Here is a 25,269-nt window from a genome sequence, read left to right as displayed (position 1 = left end):
CTCAGAGCGCATGCTAATCTCGTGTACTGACTTTTTCTGGAAACTACCGGCCCTGCAGACTTTGGCAAAGTGGTTCCATTTTCCACACTTCGTGCATTGTTTCCCCCTAGCTACACAGTTATCTCCTTCCTTGTGAGCTCTACCCCCACAGTATCCACAGTTCTTACGTGTGTCTGTGTCGCTCGCTCTGTTCGCTCTCTCTGTCCACTCTGTTTTGGGGCGGTATCTCTGTGCGCTATACTTCTGTTCATGTCTGTGCACCTCGTGCACGAGCTGCTCCTGCGCGCTGCTCGTGGCGCCAGTAAAGCTCTTTATCTGTGATTGTGCTAGCTCGTGGGCTCTAGCTATATCTACCGCTTTGTCTAATGACAAGTCTGATCCAACGTTTAATAGTTTCTCTCTTACTTTTGCTGAGTGTATGCCAAACACTATGCGGTCTCTAACCATCTCATCATTGTTCACATATGCACAGTCCTTCACGAGTAGTTTCAATGCAGTGACAAATTGTTCAAATGACTCGCTAGGTTGCTGGGTTTTTTCATGGAATTTGTACCTAGCGAAAATCGTGTTCCTCCTTGGAAGTACGTATGCTTCGAAATTGTCATAGTAGCTCTTCAATACCTTTGCTTCATCTGCACTGAGAGTCCATGTGTTGTGAATGTCTCTCCCTTTTTCTCCGCTCCACAGTAGCAGGTAGCTACATTTCTCGTCCTCTCCTTTCTTCTTGAGTGGGCCCGAAAACATTAGCTCTGCGTGCTGCCTGAACTTCTTCCATTCTTCCGGTAAGTCCAGAGAATCCCAATTCATCCGTGGCGACGGGACTCCGTTGATATCCATGTTCATCCTGCTTCTGACACCATGTCGTATTCGATTTATAGAGAATAATCTTCAGGACGAGGAGATTGCATTTAGAGATTTATTCAAAGGTAAGCATTCATTAGGCATGAGTGTAACTCCATCCACGGCTGGCAGCCAACTGACTGTCAGGACCCCTTGTCAGGTATACATAATAGGAAGGTGCGCCTGGCGCGCCTGTCGTAAAATGATATATTCAAAGCATGAATATTACAACTCCATCTTCAGCAGGTTAAAACCAGTAAAGTAATTAAGCCTAACCTTCACTCTACCACCAGTTGACAAATGAGGACCATCAGATATAAGGATGTAGGCACGGCAGGAGATTTTGATAAGATTCAGACCAAGTTATCCTACAATATAATTGAAGATCAGTATTTAAAGTAATACTCCAATATTTTGGGAAATACACTTATTTGCCATCTTCCTCAGAGTCAGACAATAATATATGGATCTCATCTCTGTGTCAGTTTTGGAAGTTGGATTTCTTCACTTTTGATTGAGCTAGGCTAGCTGCTCCCTACTGCTTCCAGTCATTGTGCTAAGCTAGGCTAGCATGCACCTGTACCTCTCTCTTGAGCTACTACACACAGAGATGTAACTGATATCAATCTCCTTGTCTGACTCTGGGGAAGATGGCAAATAAGTGTATTTCCCAAAATGTTGATGTGTTATATTAATATTTTATTCAGAAGTTTTCTCTCAGCATCCTGGTCTAGGAAATGGCTCATCTTGCAACTTTGAGCTGAATTAGATCAACCACTGTTCCTGAAATTATACATTTGTAAACCCATAATCTTTTAGGTGAATATTTCTCTCACTGAAGTATATATTATGGTATTAGACACTAACTGACACTAGAGGAGGCATTACAGTGTAACTCAGACCCTAGCTCATAGGTGTCAAACTCACGGCCCGCGGGCCAAATGCGGCCCGCCACGTCATTTGATGTGGCCCCCCAAGAGCTCAGGTAAAAAAATAAAAAAATGTTTACATTAATATTGGGTTAAAAATAGCAGTGTTAAAATAATTGTGGGTTAATGCGTTAATAAAGCTTTAACTTTGACAGCCTTAGTTATTACACATTCTTACACATACATGTATGTTGAACATCTGAGGTAACAAAGGAAAAAAGCCAAAAGCACTTACTCCTCAGACATTCTTTGACAATTTTACAGCCCAAAATACAAAAAAGATCCAGGCGGAATAGGTAACAAAGGGTTGAAGAATTATTGTCTGAACTGTCAGATGCAAACTGGCTGTGTGACATAACCGAGCATCTCGCTCAATTGAATAAGAAGCTGTAGGGACGCAAACAAGTCCCACCCAAAACTTGACCAATATAGTTGTGAACTGAGACAACCCTTATTTTGTTATTTTTGAGTACAGTTACAGTTGTGTGTTCATGCAGACACATAATAGCAATTTCATTACGAATTGAAAATGGGGGACCCTGATGTAAACAAGTCGAAAGTCTTTCTCTGGTCTGCATCCCCTTAGCAATTGTGTGTATTGAGCTGTACTGTACTGTACCCATTCTGCAATCTGTTAATTAAAGTTAATTAAACTATCTTCCATTAGTTGGATGTATGGCCTCTGCAAGGTTGTGTGCAGCCATTAGTTTTTGTAACATCTGCTACATCTGTCCCACGTGTTCTTTGCAGCTCACAGTTGTTAGTTCTGCCCCTCTTGACTGTGACAAAAAGGTTTTGAACAAACTTAATGTCATAGCTTGTATTTGATGATATTCTTCTTTGTTATTTACTTGAATGGTTTGATCATTGATTGATGGAGTAATATGGGGTTCTGATAAACTAAAATTATTTGTTAAAATAACAAGCTAACATATATTTTTACATTTATGCAAATGCATATGCAATATGTATAACTTGAATAAGTAATAAATACAGAAACAACATGTTTAACAATATGTAAATGTGTAGCTACATTTATTTTACATTACATTAACATTTATACTGTCTTTGGCCCTTTGAGGGCAACCATAATGCTGATGTGGCCCTCTGTGAAAATGAGTTTGACACCCCTAGCTGGTCACTGTCTGTCTGTCTGTCTGTCTGTCTGTCTGTCTGTCTGTCTGTCTGTCTGTCTGTCTGTCTGTTTGTCTGTCTGTATCTATGCTGCTGCTACTACTTCTGTCTGTCTTTCTGCTTGTCTGTCTGCTTGTCTGTCTGTCTGTCTGTCTTTCTGCTTGTCTGTCTGTCTATCTATGCTGCTGCTGCTGTCTGTTTGTCTGTCTGCTTATCTGCTTGTCTGACTTACTAATGTTTATTTAAATGGCTGACTTACTTACATTGTTCACCTTGTTGAAATGTTCCAATATTCAAGCAGGTTGTTCTGTGAATAAGATTTGCATACGCTAAGCACTGTACTACCTCTGAGACAGAGTATATTTTAAGCTTTGATTACTTACCTTATTCACTTGTTGAAATGTTCCAATATTCAAGCAGGCTGTTTCATGAATAAGAGGTGCACACTGTTGACAGTCACTTATGGGGCGACAATAACTTGGTCATGACGACAAGGTTTCTCTCTTGAGCCATTAATCGGCGTGGTTTATTATCACTTTAGTACACAGTACATGAGACCTTCTCTCAGTGAGAAGTAGATGGGAAGAGACAGAGGGGGAGTTAACATCTCCTTTTATACCTCGTACCTGGCGCAGCATTACTAGCTCCGCCTATATCGCCCTCTTGTGGAAACAGTTAGACACAGTTAGACAGTTACTTGCAATCATACATAACATCTAACTTTAACACAGTTTTACTAACTGTAATACCTTTGAAACAAGAGTATATATTTTTTAAATTTGATACCTATTAATACTTACCTGATTATATTATCTGATATATTGTTAACACACCTGGTTAATGTTTACAAAGAATGGCTTACAGAGTAATGCATAATATATTTGTAACTTGCAGTCTGTTAATATCTTATAAAGTATTTAAAAGAAGGGGGATGTAATATTCATGCCTTGAATATGTCATTTTACGACAGGCGCGCTGGCGCACCTTTCTGTTGGGTTCCCCACACACGGGGTCCTGATGGTCAGTGTGCTACTAGCATTCGCCAGAGACACATGACTCGATATGCCGACGCTGCAATAAAGACGTTAACGTACTGTCCCGATTATTTATCTTAAGCATAAATACGACAAAAGGTAGGTTCATGTCGACCTCTCCGTTTGTTACAGTAACATCTGCTTTTATTAATCTACTGACCGCACATCTGATCTGTTGGGCGTTTCTGCCACTTTTCCATAGCTGCTGGAGCAGCTAACAAGCTAAGCTGCTATGCTAATGCTAATGTCTTGTAACAGTACTGTATATTATAAACGTCTTTCTCTGGTCTGCATCCCATTAACAATTGTGTGTATTGAGCCGTACTGTATTGTACCCATTCTGCAATCTGTTAAATCAAGTTTTCTCGAAGTCAACTTCCTATCTGTTATTGCTACGCAACTGCAGCGTGGGGGGAAACTGCGGCGCCTGGTACATTGTGTACACTATTTAGTGGAGAAACGGATAGTTAAAGCGGCAAATTAAAGACAATCAAGCAGACTTTTCTTCAGTCCTTCACAATGCTGCTGCTGTGTTACGCGTTATACTAATGACAAAAACAGAAATCCAAATCGGAAGTTTTATACCATCACAGAGGAAAAGTGGCTGGTGGCTAACGTTCGGCTAACTCGCTCTGATGTTGTGGTCGTGGTAATCAGGGGGAGTTTCTTTGACTCATATCTCGCCTTAGAATCACCAGAAAGGCTTTCGAAATAGTGAAATGCCATGTTGGCCTCAATATTTTCAAAACAAATCGTATGCAAATGTTATGAAATGAACAAGAATGTGATAAAACATGTAATAAAAACGGAGCTCAATGCATGGATTTGATGGTAGAAACAGATTTATTAACAGATTGCAGAATGGGTACAGTACAGTACAGCTCAATACATACAATTGTTAAGGGGATGCAGACCAGAGAAAGACTTTCGTCTTGTTTACATCAGGGTCCCCCATTTTCAATTCATCGTAACATATATGACATACTGTATGACATACAGATAGACAGTACTGTTTGTGTTAAATAACGAGACAGGAGACTAGAGCGTATCCACTGTGCATCTGTATTGAATCCCAACCCATAACACAACAGCGTACCTTACATCCTGGTCCCTGCTGGACCGTACCAACACACACACCATTGTGGGGGGGTTTATATAACAATCCCATTCTCTTGTAACATCTCCTTTTTTTTTTAGATAACAATAGTTACAGCATCCCTTAGTGCACATTATTATTATTATTACAAGAAACCCCATAAACGTCCTTATTTAAAACCCTAACCATCTGTTCTGTGCATTTTTTCCATTTTTTTTTTTTTCTTTTCTTTACACCATACCATACCATACCCATTAACCAGTCTCTATAAGTCCAGTCTTTGTGGCACTCTCACCAGCCTACCACTGGACGTCCTGTACTCTGGCGCCGGTGGAGGGTCCACCACAGGCTGGTACAGGTCGCTCCGCCTGAATGGCCTGACTTCCTGGGTGATAGTGTCATTGCCCGTGCTACTGTCCATCCCTTTGCTGGGCGGACTGCTGTGTGGCCCCTCAGGTGGGCCGCTGTGCTGCACTCTGTGTTGCTCCGGGCGGCGTCCAGTCACATCCCCCTCCGCTGGTCGCAGGTCCACCCGATTCCGCCGGTAGAATGTCCCCTCGACATCCACCAAGTACGATCTGGGGGCCACCGGTTGCAGGCACACTCCTCTCCTCCACTTGCCCGTCCTGTCTCCAGGCAGGGGCTTCATTCTTATGTCCTGGCCGATACACAACTCGGGCAGATCTCTGGCCGACTTGTCGTAACCCAGCTTGGCCGTTTGATGCTTAACCCGCAGCTTCTCAGGAACCCCCGTGACCACGCTGGGGCCCAGGAGCGAGTCAGCGACCGGAAGTGGGGTCTTCAGTCTCCGGGACATCAGTCTCTGCGCTGGGCTGCTGAGCATGCCCTCTGTGGGCGTGTTCCTCCACTGCAAGATTGCCAACCATGGGTCGTTACCTGCACTAGCTGCTTTCTTGCACAGGTTTTTCACAACTTTCACTGCCGATTCAGCCTTTCCATTAGACCTTGGGTGCCTGGGCGAGGACATGACATGGTCGAAATCCCATTCTTTTGCAAACGTCCTAAATTTCTCACAGTCAAACTGAGATCCACAGTCTGTTACCACCCGGTCAGGCTGCCCGTGGCGTGCAAACTGGGCCTTACACCTTAACACCGCGGTGTCTGCTGAGAGGTCAGGGAGTAGCTCTATTTCCCAGAAATCTGAATAATGATCAACCATGAGTAGGAAGTCCTTGCCCGCTTGTCTGAACAAATCCATACTGACAATCTGCCATGGCCGTGTCGGGAGTGCATGCGACATCATTGTCTCCCGCTGCTGCTCATGAGAATATTCATTACACGCTGAACACTGGCTCACGTAATCCTTGATTTCACCCTGCATGTTGGGCCAGTACAGTGTGTCTTTGGCCTGTCTGTAGCAGGCATCTCCCCCTACATGGCTGGCGTGTATGCGTTTCAACATTTCTGCCCGTAACGTTTTCGGCACTATGACTCGCTGACTTTTGAAGAGCACCCCATCTTGTGCGCTGATCTCGTCCCTGATTGACCAATACTTAGAGCCATATGAAATCCGTTTTATTATTTTCCAAATTCCATTTTATTTTTTCCCAAATTCCATTTTTTTCGTTTTAATATTTCAGAATTCTGTATTTTGCCTTTTATGCTCATTTTACCATCAGAAATAGTGTCTAATAAGTGGGAATGAATAAATGTCCACAATTGAATAAGATATAACAGTCCATTTAATGTTTTTAAGTGCTGCAACTCAGAAATACAGTTCAATTTTACACAATATTTTTCAATTAATATTGTGACAAAATAAAAATACATATTTCAAGTGTAAACAATAGATACAGCTAGCTATTACTGACATTATCACAATGACAATGTCAGTAACCTAGCTATATCTATTATATTGTGATGAAATTTAGTAATGCATAATTTAGGCACCTTTAGTTTAGTTTATTTCGTTTATAAAGGACAGTGTATAATGGCAATCGTTTGCATTAAACAAATGGATGGGTGCACTAGATTTAGCAAGAAGCTATCATTTCCATCTATAGTCCTATGTACTGTAACGTTTCATAGCTATTTAAGTTTATTTAGATTATAAAGGGCAGTGTATAATGACAATCGTTTGCATTAAACAAATATGGGTGCACCAGATTTAGCTAGAACTTCTAGAAGCTATCATTTCCATAGATAGTCCTATAACGTTACATAGCTATTTAAGTGTATTTAGTTTATAAAGGGCAGTGTATAATGAAATTGATGGGTGCACTAGATTTAGCTAGACGGCTAAACGTCCTAACGTTATAGCTATTTAATCACAATAGTGTCGCAAGTGTTTTTGCGGGTCCAGTTCACAGAACGTTGACAGAATTAGCAAAACACCTTATCACCGGAGGCATAAAAGTCATTAGGATACTGTTCTGCTCTGAATTGAGGGCTTATTGTGGAATTGTTTAGCTTCTTGACGATGTTAACACTGAAGCAGCCAGACGCTTGAGCACCGCGGCTGTGTTGTGTGTAACACGCTGTAGAGTCCCCGCCTCCCCGGTCGCGTGTACACCAAACGTTCCACCCAAAAACGAAATTTCAGTCCAGATTAGGCCAAATTCTGTAATATTCCACGTTTTGCAGTTGATTCCATTTTTATTGGTTAATTCCGCGATTCCGTCCGCGATTCCGTGAACGCGGATTTCATATGGCTCTACCAATACTCTCTGATCGCCAGGGGAGTCTCCTCCCGGTGATCTGGCCATCCCTGGAGCACTGCCGCTTTGAGCAACTGAAGGGTTTCATCTCCCCAGTGTGTTGCCTGATCTGATTCAACCGCTGGCTGGTGACATTCAGATAATCAGCCTGATTAATCTGTTCAGTGTCCTCTTGTGCCCTCTGCAGGTTGCAGACTGTGTGTTTCATGTATCCCGTGTCCGTCCTCTGTGGTGGAGCCGTGGCCCTGCTCAATGTGTCACTGATGTGCATGTCCGGGCCTGGCTTGTATGTGACCTTGAGGTTGTAGTTCTGCAGCGTGAGCAGCATGCTCTGGAGCCGTTTGGGTGCAGTGAGGAGGGGTTTGTTGAATATCGAAATGAGTGGCTTGTGGTCCGTTTCCGCCACAATCTCCCCCCGTCCATACAGATAATAGTGAAAGCGTTGGCACGCAAACACAATACTCAGACATTCCTTCTCAATCTGTGCATAGTTCTGTTCTGTCTGAGTCAGTGCCCGCGATGCGTACCCTACTGGCTGACCCTCCTGGAACAGACGGCAGCCAAGTCCTTTCTGACTTGCATCACTCTGGATGGTGACCGGCTTGGTCACGTCGTAATATTTCAGGATCGGGGCCACTGTGATCAGACGCTTGATCTCCTCGATCGCCGCACCATGTTTGGGAAGCCAGTGCCATGGGACGGCCTTGTCCAACAGCCTCCTCAGTGGCTCGCATATCTCAGAGAGGCGGGGCATGAACCTTGCGAGGTATGTCACAAACCCAATAAACCGCTGCACCGCCTTGGTGTCCGTGGGGTGTGGCATGTCTTGGACCGCCCTGACCTTCTCTGGGTCTGCCCTGAGCCCCTCTGCTGACAGGATGTGTCCATGAAACTTGACACATCCTTCAAACTTAGCCTCAACCTAACCTCTCTGCACCTCTCCATGAGTGCCATCAGTTTAGTGGCATGGTCCTGTATAGCCTCCTCTTCTGTCTCCCCACAGCCCACTACCAGTATATCGTCTGCGATGGGCTCTACTCCACTGAGCCCTGCTAAAAGCTCATGCTGCTTTCGCTGGTATATCTCTGGGGCCACAGACACCCCAAATGGCAGCTTTAACCAACGCTTCCTGCCCCAAGGTGTCCAAAATGTGGTGGGGTAACTACTTTCCTTGTCTAGCCTGCACTGTAGGAAAGCATCCCGTGCATCCACAAGAGTGAAAATGCGAGCCCTGGGCAGCTTGTATAGGACATCCTCCAGCGTCGGCATTAAGTAGTGAGATCTCCTTAAAGCCACATTTAATGACTTTGGGTCTATACATATCCTGATCGGCTTCTCTGGCCGTCTGACAATCACCATATTGCTGATCCATTCTGTTGGCTCCGACACTGAAACCAAGTGGCCATCTTTCTCATATTTATCTAATTGTGCCTTCACTGCCTCCCTAAGTGTAGAGCCATATGAAATCCGTTTAATTTTTTTCCAAATTCCATTTTATTTTTTTCCAAATTCCGTTTTTTCCGTTTTAATATTTCAGAATTCTGTATTTTGCTTTGTACGCTCATTTTACCATCAGAAATAGTGTCTAATAAGTGGGAATAAATAAATGTCCACAATTTAATAAGATATAACAGTCCATTTAATAGGGCTGTCTTAAATACTTCGAAGCTTCATTCATTTATTTCATTCGAATATGAAAATAAAATTCGATTAAATAAAAATAAAAAGGTATATATATTTTTGCAAAATCAACTCTGCCTCTCTTTGTTAACTACAACAAGCAATGCCGTTTGTTATTTAAGATGAGGTCAGACTCGGCACTGACAGATTTGTGTTCATTGTGCTGCTTTTATGAAGCCTCAAATGACTGCTTACAATATTTCATGAAAGCAAAGTGTTTTGTTTGTCTAAGATTTAAATAGGTTTAAACTTTACAGCACTGACAAAGTTGAACAAAGTGCTGTACAAGTCCCACAACATAAAAAAAAAAAAAATTTAATTAATTTTTTTTTATAGTTGATTCCATTTTTATTGCTCAATTCCGCGATTCCGTGATCGCGGATTCCATATGGCTCTACCTAAGTGCCACTGGAACATTACGTGGAGCAGCTTGCACTGGGGCTACATTACTGTCCAACTCAAAATGAACTTCACCTGGGACTGATTCCACAGGGGCGTTGAAAACCTCATCGTACGTACAGACAAGCTGCTGCCTGGTTAGTGGGACTGAGCTGCTATGTCCTACCATCAACAGCTCCTCAGGGATGGTGAAGCGCATTAAGCCTAGGCGCTCACTGGTTTCACCTGACAAAAGGGGTCTCTGACTGCTTCTTACTACCTCGAAGGTCAGCTTGTGTGTCTTCCCTCTCACTACACACTCGGTTTTGAATAAGCCAAATGAGGGAATTGATTGACCTGAATACAGCACCAACCTTGTTTGGCCGGGCAATAGCCTTGCTCCAGGGCCCAGCCTCCTCATGTCTTTTATGCTCATCACATCACAGGTTGCCCCTGAATCTAACTGGCACCTCTGCAACCCTCCGTTAATCTTTAAATTTGCAAACCATTTTTTTCCACCTCCCTGAACTGCCCCTATGCTCTCTGCCGTGTATATGTGAGCCTCTGCCTCCCCACTGTACATATTCTCAAGGTATTCAGTGTCAATGTCTGCTGTATGTAGCTGTCGGGTGGCCTGGCCTCTCTGCATGCATACTACAGCAAAGTGATTGAGTTTTGCGCAAATGCGGCAGGTCTTGCCATAGGCTGGGCACTGTTCCCGTCCGCGCCTGTGCGCAGTGCCGCAGAACCTACACGCAGCGCTTGAATTTGCGCCTGGCGCGTAATATTGAGGCCTGTCAGAGCGTTCCTGCCTAGGTGGATATTGCGACCTGTCAGAACGTTCCTGCCTAGGTTGATATTGCGACCTGTCAGAGCGTTCCTGCCTAGGTGGATACTGAGACCTGTCAGATCGTTCCTGCCTGGGTAGAACTCGTGGCCGCTGGCCATCTGACGCATGTACAGTCTCTGGTATCATTGCTGATGTCTGATGTCTATCCTGTGTCATTGCCTTTATTCTAATATCAGTCATTTCTGCAGCCCGGCATATCTCAATGGCTGATTCCAGTGTAAGATCTTTCTCTCTGAGTAGACGACGGCGCACACTCTCATCACACACCCCCAGCACTACTTTGTCTCTTATCAACTGCTCTCTGAGTTGCCCATAATCACAAGAAGACGCCTTCTCCTTCAGCCTTGTTATGAATGAATCTATGGGTTCCCCTTCATCTTGATTGCATTTCCCAAACACATATCTTTCAAAAATAATGTTCCTTGTTGGCTTAAAATATGCCTCTAAAGCAGGAATGATGACGGCCACGTCCTTCCCCTGGTCCGCCGTAAGTCCTAAATTATGTCTGTATATATGGCGACATTCACTGCCCATCACGCGTCGCAAGATTGCTGCTTGCACTTCTTTTACCTTGTCCGCCAATCCCGCTGCCAGTATGTAGTCCTCAAATTCCGATCGGAAATTATCCCAGTTACTTGCGAGATCGCCGCTCATCTTCATCTCCTCTGGTGGCGGTATTGCTGTTGCCATGGTGATGCTGTGTTTTTGTTTGTAGCTTAGCTCGCCGCAAACGCTCACTGCTTCACTCCCCGACTTCTCCTTTTCCTCGATTTCCTGTGCCGTAGCGCACCATATCCGTATAATTACTCACGTAATTATAGCCACTTCTGACACCATGTTTGTGTTAAATAACGAGACAGGAGACTAGAGCCATGCATTAAAGCGTTCCGTCTCCAGACGGATTTCAGTCTTTTTTAATTTTTTTTCCGTCAATTTGATTTGGAGTCTGACGGAATTGGCTACCTGGTATAATATGATTTGTAGATGCGTAGGGCATTTTGACCATTCTAACCAATCAAACGTGAGCTTGATGCACACACGCTGCTCACAGTGCCCTCCCCCTCACAGACCTGTCTTGTCACAGACCCGTATCATTTGCACCGAAGATAGCAAGCGTGCAGGTCCTCTTTTAACACCACTGAAGCATTAAACAATGGCCCAGTAAACTATTCACTTTAGTTTACTACACGAGGCGTTTTCTAACGTTATCTAGCTGGCTAGCTGATAGCTCATAACATAATTGAAATTCGTTTTTGAAGCTGTGGCTAACGTTAGCTAGCTACCGATCTTCGGGTGGCTAACGTTACTGTAACTGTAGCTTGCTAATACGGGCTGTCCTGGCTGGCTAACTTTTACTTTGCAATGGAGTGGAGCTAACTAACTGTACAAATCGATGTGATTGGCTGAGACTGTATTTTGTACGGTTGGCTGCCTGGCTGTTGTGGATTTGGGTAGCCAGCTAGCAGCTAACATCAACTTAACGTCAACACTCTGTTGACACTCTGAGCGAGTTTGCCGACAGCAATGTAACAAACAATATGGTCCGTGCGGAACCATTATCCCCAACACATAGTTATTAGCTAACGTCAGCATAATAACGTTAATGGAAGGAGTAAGCTGGCCACTAAAAAGAAAACACAGTGTTCTCAGACGAAAAGGATGAGCGGCACCACCCAACAAAAGAAAGTGTCGAGAGGAATGGAAGTTTGAAGATAGCAGTATTTCAAGAGACTGGCCAGGCTACAGTATGATGCAGGGACTGTAGACGGTGGTGAGTTGTTAACTTGTTCCGTGTTCCGCAACTATGTCAAAAAGAAAAACAGAAACAACACATTTGTCATTGTCGTGTTACTTCACAGTACAAATATCAACATCACACAGGTGTATCTATAGACGGTCTCCTCCCCACTGTATATTCTCTCCATGTATGTATCTTTTTTCTCCCACCCACCCTAATGTACAGTCTCCTCCCCATCATAATGTATATAATCTGTTAGGATCTATGGGTAACAGTACTCTATATTTGCATATCGTATATGTCACAAATGTAACATTACTATATACCTGCAATCTTATATTAACCTATATATCCTATATAACCTATATATCTGCAATCATTACTATATACCTGCAATCCTAAACCTATATATCCTATATAACCTATATATCTGCAATCTGTTAAATATTGATTGATTGTTATAACAGATTGCAGAATGGGTACAATACAGTACAGCTCAATACAATTGTTAAGGGGGTGCAGACCAGAGAAAGACTTTCCTCTTGTTTACATCAGGGTCCCCCATTTTCAATTCATCATAACATATATGACATACATGACATACAGATAGATAATACTGCTACATCTATACATTTATGATTATGACATACCAGATTTACAAATACAGTATTGTTTGTGAAATACAATAGAGTCTAAAAAAGAGAGTATATACATTTGATGAAGAAACTGTACATTGGAGGAGGTTGGGTAGGTTGGGTGGAGGGGGGGGGGGACTGTACATTGGAGGTGGTTGGGGGGAGGGTTGGGTAGGCGGGGTGGGGGGGTAACTGTACATTGGATTATCGACTAAACCGAAACAAGTAGGCTCCCTTAAAACGCCAACGCTATTAAAAAGAAATACAGTGGAGGTTAAAATAAGAATATGACTTGGCCTGAAAAAAAGTTCAGTCAGGAGATTTTTTTTTGCTTTAATCCCTGACTAGAGCGTATCCACTGTGCATCTGTATTGAATCCCAACCCATAACACAACAGCGTACCTTACATCCTGGTCCCTGCTGGACCGTACCAACACACACACCATTGTGGGGGGGTTTATATAACAAGTACTGCTACATCTATACATTTATGACATACCAGATTTGCAATTACAGTACTGTTTGTGATACAAAAAGAGTCCAGAAAAAAAAAGTATATACATTTGACGTAGAAACTGTACATTGGATTGGGTAGGTGGGGGTGGGGGGGGACTGTACATTGGAGGTGGGGGGGGGGGGTTGGGTAGGAGTGGGGGGGGGGGGGTTGGGTAGGAGGGGTGGGTGGGGGACACTGTACAACTGTACAAACAAAACTGTACATTGGATTATTGACAAGACCATACTTGGTAATTTACTGTACATTGGAGGGGGTTGTGTTCGGACATTTACAGGGGCCAGTTTCGAGTTGCAGTCTCCCTTAGGTGTTTTTTGAGTGTTTTTGAAAGTGGGTAGTGATTCACATTCCTTTACAGCTTTGGGTAGGGCGTTCCACATTGATGTGGCATAATTGCGAAACGTGTTTAGTCCCTTGTTTGAGCCGAATCTGGGTTTAACATGATTTGTGGAGCTCCCTCTGGTGTTGTGATCGTGGTATTCACTGACCTTTGGGAAGTATTTTGTCATGTACATGGGTACCTTGGTCGTGTAGTGTATCTTGTAGACCAGGCCCATTGCAAGTTGCTGTACTCTGTCGTCTACTCTAAGCCATCCTAGGTTGTCAAAGTGGGCAGGGGTGAGGTGGGTTCTAGGAGTAAGGTCAAGCAGTAGTCTGACCAGTTTGTTTTGAGATGTTTGTAATTTTGTTTTTAGCGCCTTTGAGGTGCTTTGGTACCATGAGGTGCAAGCATAGTCGTAGTACCCCTGAATGAGTGCTCCTGCCAGAGTCTTCAGGGTATTCTTGTTTACCAGTGAGGAGATCCGGTACAAGAATCGAGTTCGTTGGTTGACTTTTTTTATTACATTGGATGCCATTTTGTCACAGGAAAGATTTGCCTCTAGGATGGAACCCAGGTAGGTAATATCTTCTTTCCTTGTGACAATATTGTCACCCATTGTAACTGAGAAGCCGTCGGTCTTGCTGAGTTTGTTATTTGAACCGAAGAGAATGGACTCTGTTTTGCCCATGTGTAATGATAGTTTGTTATCAGCGAGCCATATGCAGATTTTGCCTAGTTCTGAGCTGAGGGTTTTTTCAACCTGTAACTTGTTCTTGTCAGAGACCAGCAGGGCTGAGTCGTCCGCAAACAGGAACAAGTTGCAGTCACAAGCTGACGACATGTCATTTGCATGAATTAGGAACAGTAGCGGACCTAGTATGCTTCCACGTTCTGAGTTTGGGAGAACAACGTCAGAAACTGGTGCGACTCTGTGTATAGAGATAAATGTGCGTTTATTCAGCTCGTTACTAATAATGACCGAACATCTCAACTGTTGAGCGTTTCAGCCACTGTGTCGGCTTTACTTGAGATGCTATGCTAATGCTTCTAGGATGAGGTTGGATGGAGGAGATAGCAGCAAACGGGTCTCGCCCACGCAGAGGGGAAAACATTGTATCCTCTGGACTGGACAGGATATTCCTTTATTGATCTACTTGGGGAGATTCGGTCGTCATAGCAGCAGGGGGTACAGGTATGGTCAGGGTAATAAGAGAGCAATACATATAGGCAATAGCCAATAAACAAATGTAATCTGAATATACAATTTTAATAAAATAAACTATACACAGAGTTGCGTATGAGTGTATACACTAGTATTGGTCATAATATAAGTTACAATAAATATAGGCAATATTAAATATGACTAAAAATAAACCGTATACACAAAGGTGCAGATGATGGTCTGTCTATCTGTCGTAGGGGAGAGTGGGGTGAGTAGTGCCACTTTTTACTTAAAGTGCCTTTAAAGCAAGGGGATTACAGTAATGCCCCCAACTAAAATATGTACATATAGTTTAGGATGTTGTGCGTCCCTGGGGACAATCACTTTGGATCTTAAATACACTGTTTCAGAAATATAGCATTAGAAAAAAAAGTGGTTTTGTGGCACAACTTGCCCCCGCTGCGGGGTAAGTTGTGACATTAGAGAGAATACACTGTGGTAAATTGTGCCATTGATAATTTTACGTAAAACGGATCATTTTAATCTCAAAAGCGGTAAAAGCATCCTGCAGATCTTCACCTCCTTTCCAACCTGACGTATAGTCTTCCCCTGTTGCACCTCTTTCACTGCTCTTTCCAACTTCTCAAGAGGAGTTGAAACCCTGTCTGTCTTCCGTTTGTATATCTGCGTGGCATGATGGATTTTGGTCTAAAATTAAGAATATCACATAGTTTCAAATGCAAGAATGCAATGTACAATAACAATAAAATACAATAAAGTAATATATATAGTTAATAAAATAAGTTGGGGCAACTTAACAAAGAGAATATCTGGCACAACTTAACCCAGGTCCTTTGGCACAAATCACCCCAAGCCTACCATTTTGAAAAAAATGCATCCCCCAGCTGTTTTGAGCTAGCATCATGCTAACTGTATAGACTCATGGTGTAGCTTACTAAAGCACTAAAACATGTGTGAACTGTTTTCAAAGTTGTCTATAATTGTTCAAACACAGCAATCAAAAAACCTTGATCATACAAATTTTACTTTGGAGGGCAAAAAACTGTTTTTTGAACTTAAATGTGCTTACCTCTCAAGCCAGGTGTCTCCCTTCTCTGCAGGTTGAGTGAAATGGATGCCTCTTCAAAAATATGTTGTCACATGACCAACTTCTTCTATGGTTTTCTAGATAACGGGTGGAACTACATGCCCCTTGGCACTACTCACCCCACTCTCCCCTAATATGCGTTATAGTCCATGCCAGGGTTCCCACGGTACCTGGAAAACATGGAATTAATTTTTTCATTTTCCAAGTATGGAAAAGTCATGGAAACTGAGCAAAAGTGAACACTTACATGGAAATAGAAACAGTTGTCATGATGATGATTACATGACGATGTAATATTGTTCATGCAAAACCCCAACACCACATTGCCTCATCTGCTCAAGTTGATTGAGGACTTTGGTGATTTATCGGGATTTAAGATAAATTGGCCGAAGTCGGCTTTCCTTCCACTTAACACCCCTGCAAAAAAAGATACAACCCTCCCAGGAGAGATACCGATGGTAAAACATTTCAGATGCTTGGGAGTGGAAATATTCCCCACCATAAGACAAACGGTGAAGCACAACTACACAAAAATCCAAAACAAAATCAAAGACGACCTTGATAGATGGGCAAAACTTAAAAACACAGTACAAGCACGGATATCAATAGTTAAGATGGATGTACTACCTAAAATCAACTTCTTCAGTTCAATGCTACCGTTACCCCCTCCAGAGGGTTACTGGAAAAGATTACACTCCTCCACATACAAATTTATTTGGAATAACAAACCACCACGTCAGGGCTGTACGTTAACTTTTTTTGCACATAGCACTGGTGCTACAGAGGTTGATAGTTTTGTAGCACAGGCCAAAATCTTGTAGCACAAGTATAAAACGTGTTATATTTGTAACAGTCACAAATGTGCCTATTGTATTTGTGTTATTTAGTTGCAGTGCCATGTTTGGCTGTCATTTAGTATATCGCCATGTGTTATTATTACTATGATACTCTCATATGCTATTTTCAATTAATATCATAAACAACATAAGGAATATTAGCATAATTTTGAGTGGACTGAAGGAATGAGTCAGCGTTAATAGTTTTAAATGCAAATAATTTATTGAAACATAGAAGTGGGGTCGGTTGGGACACACACACAATGGGGGACCCTGATGTAAACAAGACAAACGTCTTTCTCTGGTCTGCATCCCCTTAACAATTGTGTGTATTGAGCCGTACTGTACCCATTCTGCAATCTGTTAAATAAAGTTTTCATTCATTCATTCACACACCCTGTTTCAATTCACCACCCCCGCATCATATTGTAGTCTAGTCTGTCTTCAAACTTCCACTCCTCTCGAAACTTGTTTATATTTGAATATCATCATTATCTGTCCATCCTCAGTTTACTATAATATACTCCTGTCCTGAGTCCTGACTAGTGACTTCATCGTCTTTCCAAACGCACGCACGCACACACACACAGGGAAGGGGAGAGAGTGCCCCCCCATTTCCCTTTCCACACTGTCTGCTGGCTCTGCGCCTCTGATCAGGATTAGCTTGTTAGCTTGCTAACGTTGTAGTGATTGTAATGGTACATAAACGTTAATTTCGGGCAATGTGCGCATAAAGGAATGGCGACGGTGCAAAGCATGTAGATGCATTTGACCCGTTGCGAGAAAGAAAAAACACCACAGACTTATTTCGGGACGTGTAGGCGCACTGCTGCGCACCAACCGACCAACGCGCTGCTCCTTGCAGAAGCACGGATAGGGCGGATACGACTCGTCGAGTTGTCACAAGAGTTTTTTCAAAATAAGAGTATCATATGCACCTGAACGTTGCTAGCTTTCGGAGCCTAGCTGGAGCTGCGCGTGGGCAGAAACGAGACCCGCTACAAGATTTTCAAAATAAGAGTATCTATATGAACCGAATCCCTATCGCACCAGTGCTACTGAAGTAAATCCATCCATCGCACAGACAGTTGTTGCTGTAGCATGTGCGATATATATGTCGCACTGTACACCCCTGCCACCACGTATAAAAAGATCCACCGCACAGAGAAATAAAGCAGATGGTGGCATGGCATTTCCAGATTTTTTCCTATATTTTAAGGCGTACACATTAAGTCCATTGACAACATGGTTTGACTCCCAAGCATTAGTATCCTGGAGAAAATTAGAAGAAAACATAGTAGCCCCACATAGACTGAAGGACATAGCATACACTAAACTACCAATCAAGCACTGTGAACGTAAATTTGGCCCCATAATTACTCATGCGATCCGGATATGGCGTGAATCACAAAAAAAAAATCCTAACCCACAAAAATGGCACAATCATACTCCCTTATTCAATAACAATGCACTCTTAATTGGAAAACGACCTATAAGATTCCCTATATGGGAAGAGCAAGGCATACACTCATTAGGGGATGTTTTTAACAAACAGGGTTTTTGTAGTGATAAAGAAATACGCAAAAAATGTAATCTCACCAAGTCCACATGGCTTTTTTACAAACAGTTAGAGCTATGTTTGAAGTCTCACGGTGTTCCATTAGATAGACCAATTGAACACCACAGATACCACAAATTCTTCTACGAAAGAGAGACATCGAGAGGTTTTGTTTCAGAATTTTATCCTCAATTACTAACGTCCTCGTATGAAACCCTCCAACTAGACTCTGTCTGGAGGAGGGATATACCAGACCTGGAAAATGACTTTGATTGGCAAGGAGCCTGGGCAAATGTCCGACTTACATCAAGGAACCCGGATCATCAACAAATCAATCTTAACTATATTCACAGGACATACTTGACTCCTATAAGACTGTGCCGAATGGGGCTTAAACAAGATTCCAAATGCACCCAATGTACAAATGGGGACGAAGGGACATTTATGCACATGTATTGGGACTGCTCACCAGTTAAGGCATTCTGGAAAGATGTGACCCAACAAATATCAAAACTCGTATCTTGGAATATACCTGTACACCCCTCTGTATTACTATTGAATGATGTTTTTGAGTTTGCAGTGAATCCACAGCTAAAGAGATTGGTTTTATCGGGTATCACAGTAGCCAAAAAGCTGATCGCATCACGCTGGTTTCAACCGGAAAAAATGTGCCGTAAAGTTTGGTTTCTTACATATCTCGATGTAATTTACCATGAAATATCTACAGCAAGAATTCTGGGTCTCAATGAATCCAAAATGTCAATGTGGTTAGAAGTGGTGGAGAGAATAAAAGCTAGCTTATAATGGTAGTGTCTGGTTAGGTGCGAGGGATAGTGGAGGTACTTCTCAAGGTGGGGTCCGGGAGGGGGGGGTTCGAGCTGGAGCATATGTGTGTAGGTTTTTTAGATAACAGGTATTAGGGGTATATCTTATATAAGACAACTAACTAAAATGTGATCTCATTGGATGTGCCCTGACAATTAATGCTTGTATATCTTATCGTGTGTTGTCATGTTTGTTTATATGTTTGTTTAAAAAATAATAAAAAAATAAAATACAAAAAAATAATGGAATAATGGAAAATTGTATTGGATGATGTGTAAAATAGTAATAAAATTAAACTATTGAGCACAAAATTAAGATGAGTTTATAAAAACCCTTTACATGTGAACAGCGTTTACTGTAGATATAAATGGATGATCCCATGTTGTAGAGCATGCTCTTGGCATCCTATATTGGATGTTGGAATTTGATGCAGGCAACTTGGTGATATGGACTTTAAAAGTATAGTTTCGGATTGGTGGACTTCAGGAATAATAACGTTACTCGCGATCTCAATAGAAGGGTCAAATACATGCATTTCCCAGCCAACACGGGAGCCTTGACATCTACAGTGAAACTTATTATGCAAGTTTATCCTCAAATGTAAGTACTGTAGCTGTGTTTTAACTGTGTGGTAAACCTGGGTTTATCAACGTTAGTTAGTAAGCAGTGCAATCTTGCTAACTAGCTAGCAACTTGAGTTTGAGTTTGTTTTAAATTTGGATTTTGTTAATGATGCAAGCACATGGAGTGCAATCTTGCTAGCCAACATTCAGTTTGCTAACTAACTAGCTACTAGCTAGTGTTGGCTAGCTTGCATTGCTAGCTAACTACCAATACATTTTCACATTAGGCTGTGACATTACTTCTATACTAGTTGACATGAATAGTCTAGTCTTGATACATTTTGTAACATTCATTGTTATATCTACTTTTAGCTATTTTGTGATTTTTCGTTTTTTTTCTTAAAAAAGATTATACTACTAAATAGTAACATTTGGTGTGAGACATTTTTGAAAAATCATTGATCATGCCTAGACTGATTCTATACATCTATACTGTTAGGCTAAGCTTACTAGTGGGGTTGCTGTACTGAGGAACCACAGGGGAACCAGCCTTATGTTTTCCCTTTTACGTTCATTAGTTTGATTTACAAAAGATTTACAGAGTAAGAGTAGGCATACTACCCCTTCTACGTAAGACTCATAATCTAATAAAACTAATAATAAAGGAAAGAGGGAGGAGGAAGAGAAGAGGTGTGAAGATGAAAGAGGAGGAGGAGAAGAAGAGGAGGATTGTTTATTGTTTAAAAGGATCCCCATTAGCTGTCACCTAAGTGGCGAGCTAGTCTTCCTGGGGTTCACACAGAAAGAAAACTGAAAACACAAAACATAACAACATGAGATACATATGACAATCACAATTAACAATGATAATCTAAAAACGGTAAAACATTGTAGACATCATTATCAACATCAGAATATTTTGCTCACATATTTAAGTAGTGCATTCTCAGGTGGTATTTGAAAGACACTTTACTACCACTTTGGACGTGGTAACATAATCTGTCCATCAGCTGACCTAGTAAAATAAGAATGAACCTGACTGCATCTGACAATTTGTTTGTATAAGAAAACAGGTTGAGACAAAAAGACAGTGTTCCTGAAAAATTTAACTGTGTTGAAAACTAGCCTATTCTCTACCGTTAACCATGAGAGTTGCCGGTGCATAGTTATAGTGTTTGTTCTCATGGAACAATGTAAGACTAACCTTGCAGCTCTGTTCTGGGCAGTTTGCAATTTATTTAGTTGACCTTTGGATGCAGAGGACCATACTGGTGCACAATAATCTAGGTGACATCAAATTTAAGATTTCGCCACCTGTCCCACAATATATGTAGGGTCATAAGAAAGACATTTCCTCACCATGGAGATACCACTCCCCATCTTCTTAACTATGGTATCAATGTGTTCTGCCCATGACAGCTGGCTATCTGTCCGACATCTCCGCCTGGATGACGACCAACCACCTCAAACTGAACCTAAGCAAAACAGAATTGCTCCACCTGCCGGCCAAATCCTCCCCCCTGACCGACCTCTCCATCACAGTCGAGAATGCAGCTGTGACCGCGTCCCCGACCGCCAAGAACCTTGGTGTTGTCCTCGACGACCAGTTGAACTTCTCTGCTCACATCGCAGCGACAACCAGAACCTGCAGATTCCTCCTGAGCAACGTCAGAAGGATACGCCCCTTCCTGACAAAAGAAGCCACCCAACTCCTCGTCCAATCAACAGTCATCTCCCGCCTCGACTACTGCAACGTAGGGGTGGACGGTATAAACGGTATACGGTATAAACGGTATGAATTTGCTCTACGGTATGGATTTTTACTATACCGTGCAACCGGTAGAGCAGCTCTAAAATAGCAATGACGTCATGTAACCACAGCGCGACTATTTCACTCGCATTTGCCCCTAAAAATAGATAGAATTAGTCATAGATAATAGATATGTGCAAACTGGAAAAAGTTATTTAGGAGGCTTCGCGCAGTGGGCGTGTCAACACGCAATTGTCATTTCATAATAAACACATCCAGGGTTTCCGTTAGAATTTTCTTTTGCAGGTCTGAGTGTCCGGTAGATTTCAATCTACCGGACAAATGGGATACATTCCGGTCAGAGTTTATTGAGCTTAAAAACAATTGATAGGCCTATATAAAGAATGACATCATCAAGGCATTTATAATATTTTAACTTAAAACTAGGCTACTTTTGCGTATATACAGTCATTAATATATTCCAAATAAAATAAGTCCCTCGAGACTTCGTGCTGCTGCCGACTTGAGGTGTCGGTGGGCAGTCTGCCCGACCTTAATAAACAGCAGTCTGTTATAATCACATTTTTATGAGCTAACGAATTCCGTTATATTGTTTTAAATCTTTTTATTTTTCATGAGGTTTCACATTCAATCGACAGATCTACAGAATGTTCAGTGTCACTCTCATAAACAATTCTTAACAATTTTCCTTGTGCTCCCCACTCAATCCATTCTCCCATCTCTCACTCACACACGCGCATACAGGCATACACACACACACACATACACACATACACTTGCCCACATACACACAAATAAACAATTAGACAACAAAAAAAAGAAAATAATAATAATAAAAATAAAGTAAAATAAAATAAAATAAAGGGACAGTAGGTAAATCATAAGTAAATAAGGAATAAGGAATAAAAGTGCAAATGTCGGTATTGTAAACAGTGACATTTTATAGCACCCAGTTGCTCACACCCGCTTATCGATAGCTACTCCGACAGAGAAGGGTCCGGGCCGCTGCGTGTTCAGCTCCCTTTCCCAGACCCGACCCCGTGGGGGCAGGGTTTGACAGCCATGCGCAGGCAACCAGGCACTTATACGCAGACAAAGAGCCTCAACAGATCAGCTAATCTAATCTGCTAAAACTCCACGTCTGTTATTTAGATATGACACATTTATAGGACTACATTATGAGTTTCCAGTTGAGTATAGTGGATTCCAGAGTTCTTGAAATAAGTGACCCTGGTTGTGCTTTTCAAGCGTTATCTTTTCTAAGGGAAGAAACTGAGATATTTGTTCTATGAACATATTGAATGTTGGTGCGATTTCATTTTTCCATAGAAGAAGTATACATTTCTTTGCAAAATATGTTATGTATACCAACAGTCTGCATTTCTTTTGGTCTAAGTGGCAGTTTGTTATATTATTTAATAGATAGACACATGGTGATAACTCAAATTCCAACTCCATGACAGATTTAGTAAATAAGTGGATCTTGTTCCAGAAATGCTTCAATTTGCTACATTGCCAGAACATATGTAGAAATGTTCCTTCTTTAATTTTACATCTTGGGCAATTTGGTGAGTTTTCTTTCGAGATTTTGTGCATTTTTACAGGAGTAAGGTAGAATTTATGAATAAATGTGAAATTACTTTCTTTGATCTTATTGCTTGTAAAGGGAAAGAAAGTTCGATCACAGATATCTTGCCAATTGTTTTCTTCAAATTTCGTTGCCAGGTCCGTCTCCCAGCATCTTAATAGAGCTGGGAAGACTGTTTGGCATTCATTAGTTAGAATTTCATATAGTTCACTGATTTTACCTTTAATTGTGGATGAGGTAGTTAGTTTTTCTTCCAATTCTGTCATTTCAAAGCTTAACTTGTTTTCTTTAGTAAGTGAACTTAAAGTGCTTTGAATTTGCATATATTTTAAGAAGTCTGAGTTAGGAATGTTGTATTCTTCTCTTAGCTCCTGAAATGCTTTTAATTTCCAGTTTTTATGAAAAAGGTCTTTAAGTTGAGTTACCCCCAAGTGTCTCCACTTGTTTATATCAGTTGAATGAAAATATTTTTTTAGGTCAGGGTTTTGATGAATAGGTGAATAAACAGAGATGCATTTAGTTATGCCAAACTTTTTCGAGCAATCTTTCCATGCAGATAGGGTATTCACAACCGTGAAATATTGCTTTATATTTTCTATTTTGTCAAAATTCTTTATAAAAAAAAGAGAGTTTAGAGGTAAAGGATCAACCTGTCCCGCTTCTATCTATCCAGTGTGAGTCTGGTCCTCCCAATGACCATGATACTATAGTTCGAAGTTGGGCTGACCAGTAGTAGTGTTGGAGATTGGGAAGACCTAGACCACCCATGGATTCAGGTTTCATAAGAGTCAGTAATTTAATCCTTGGTTTTTTATTGGACCAAATAAATTTTGAGATACGTTTATTCAGTATGTTAAAATATGTTATAGATATAGTTATAGATTCCGTTATATTGGACATTTGTATTAATTATATCAAGCGAAGAACTGAGAAATTTGGCAGAGAGAGACGGCAACATTATCGTGGGTTTGCGTGATGTATATCTCCACCTCCCAACGACTTGGTGCTGGTCATAATGTCCTGTGAAAATAATTCCCTCTAAACACAATTTGATTATTTGAATTGTATTAAAATGGGCTAAAATTAAATAGCCTATGCGATGAACGAAACAATCATTTGTTTCATCGTTGCTTCACCAAGCAGCCGGTCTAATAATGACATCCTGTTGTCAGCGCGAGCTGGCTGCTGATATATTTACGTGAAGCATGGAGCAGCAGTGTTTTTAGGTCCGGTCTGGAAACCGCTCAGCAGCGCCCCCACCCAACAGCTGAATTGCCAATGGCTGAATTGGAGTACTGCACCCTGCCGGCCGGCAGATGGATGCTTCTCGCAAATATATCGGCAGCCAGCTCGCGCTGACAACAGGATGTCATTATTAGACCGGCTGCTTGGTGAAGCAACGATGAAACAAATGTAATGATTGTTTGTTTCGTTCATCGCATAGGCTATTTAATTTTAGCCTATTTTAATACAATTCAAATAATCTAATTGTGTTTAGAGGGAATTATTTTCACCGGACATTATGACGGAGAGATTAAATATGTCGGACTTCAACATATTTTGCCGGTCAAATACCGGTAATTACCGGCTAACGGAAACGCTGAACACATCACAATGTTTCAATTTCAGTTCCTGGCATTTTTAACCAGTGGAGAAAGGTAATAAAACATACCTGGTGATCAACTACAGTTTGCTGTGAACATTATGATGTGTAGTGTTCTGACGGCTGGGCAGCGCGAGCTGGATGTTGGATTTTGCGAGAAGGATATGCAGCTGCAGAGCCGCAGAATCCACCATAACCCACCCATCTGTACCGGCACCGTGCAGTACTCCAATTCAGCCATTGGCAATTCAGCTGTTGGGTGGGGGGCGCTGTTGAGCGGTCCCCAGATAGAGCCTTAAAACAGCTGAATCTGCTGCTCTGCAGCGACATACTCTTTGCAAATAAGTCGTTGCGAGGTGGAGAGAGTCATCACGCAAACCCACGATAATGTTGCCGTCTCTCTCTGCCAAATTTCTCAGTTCTTCGC

General features: G+C 41.8%; 1 protein-coding gene across 1 annotated transcript in view; it reads left to right on the top strand.

The window, feature by feature from the left end:
* Positions 1 to 3,974: 3,974 nt before the first annotated feature.
* Positions 3,975 to 25,269, top strand: part of LOC311241745 (uncharacterized protein) — a 61,359-nt gene continuing 40,064 nt past the window's right edge. The window contains exon 1 of the mRNA XM_084330643.1: positions 3,975 to 4,036. The gene's annotated coding sequence lies outside the window, so the exon portion shown is untranslated. The remainder of the gene's footprint in view (positions 4,037 to 25,269) is intronic.

This window comes from Notolepis coatsorum (assembly GCF_963971535.1).
Source record: "Notolepis coatsorum genome assembly, chromosome: 15".
Taxonomy (NCBI): Eukaryota; Metazoa; Chordata; class Actinopteri; order Aulopiformes; family Paralepididae; genus Notolepis; species Notolepis coatsorum.
Note: the sequence above shows the minus strand (reverse complement) of the source record. Positions and strands in the feature narration are given on the sequence as shown.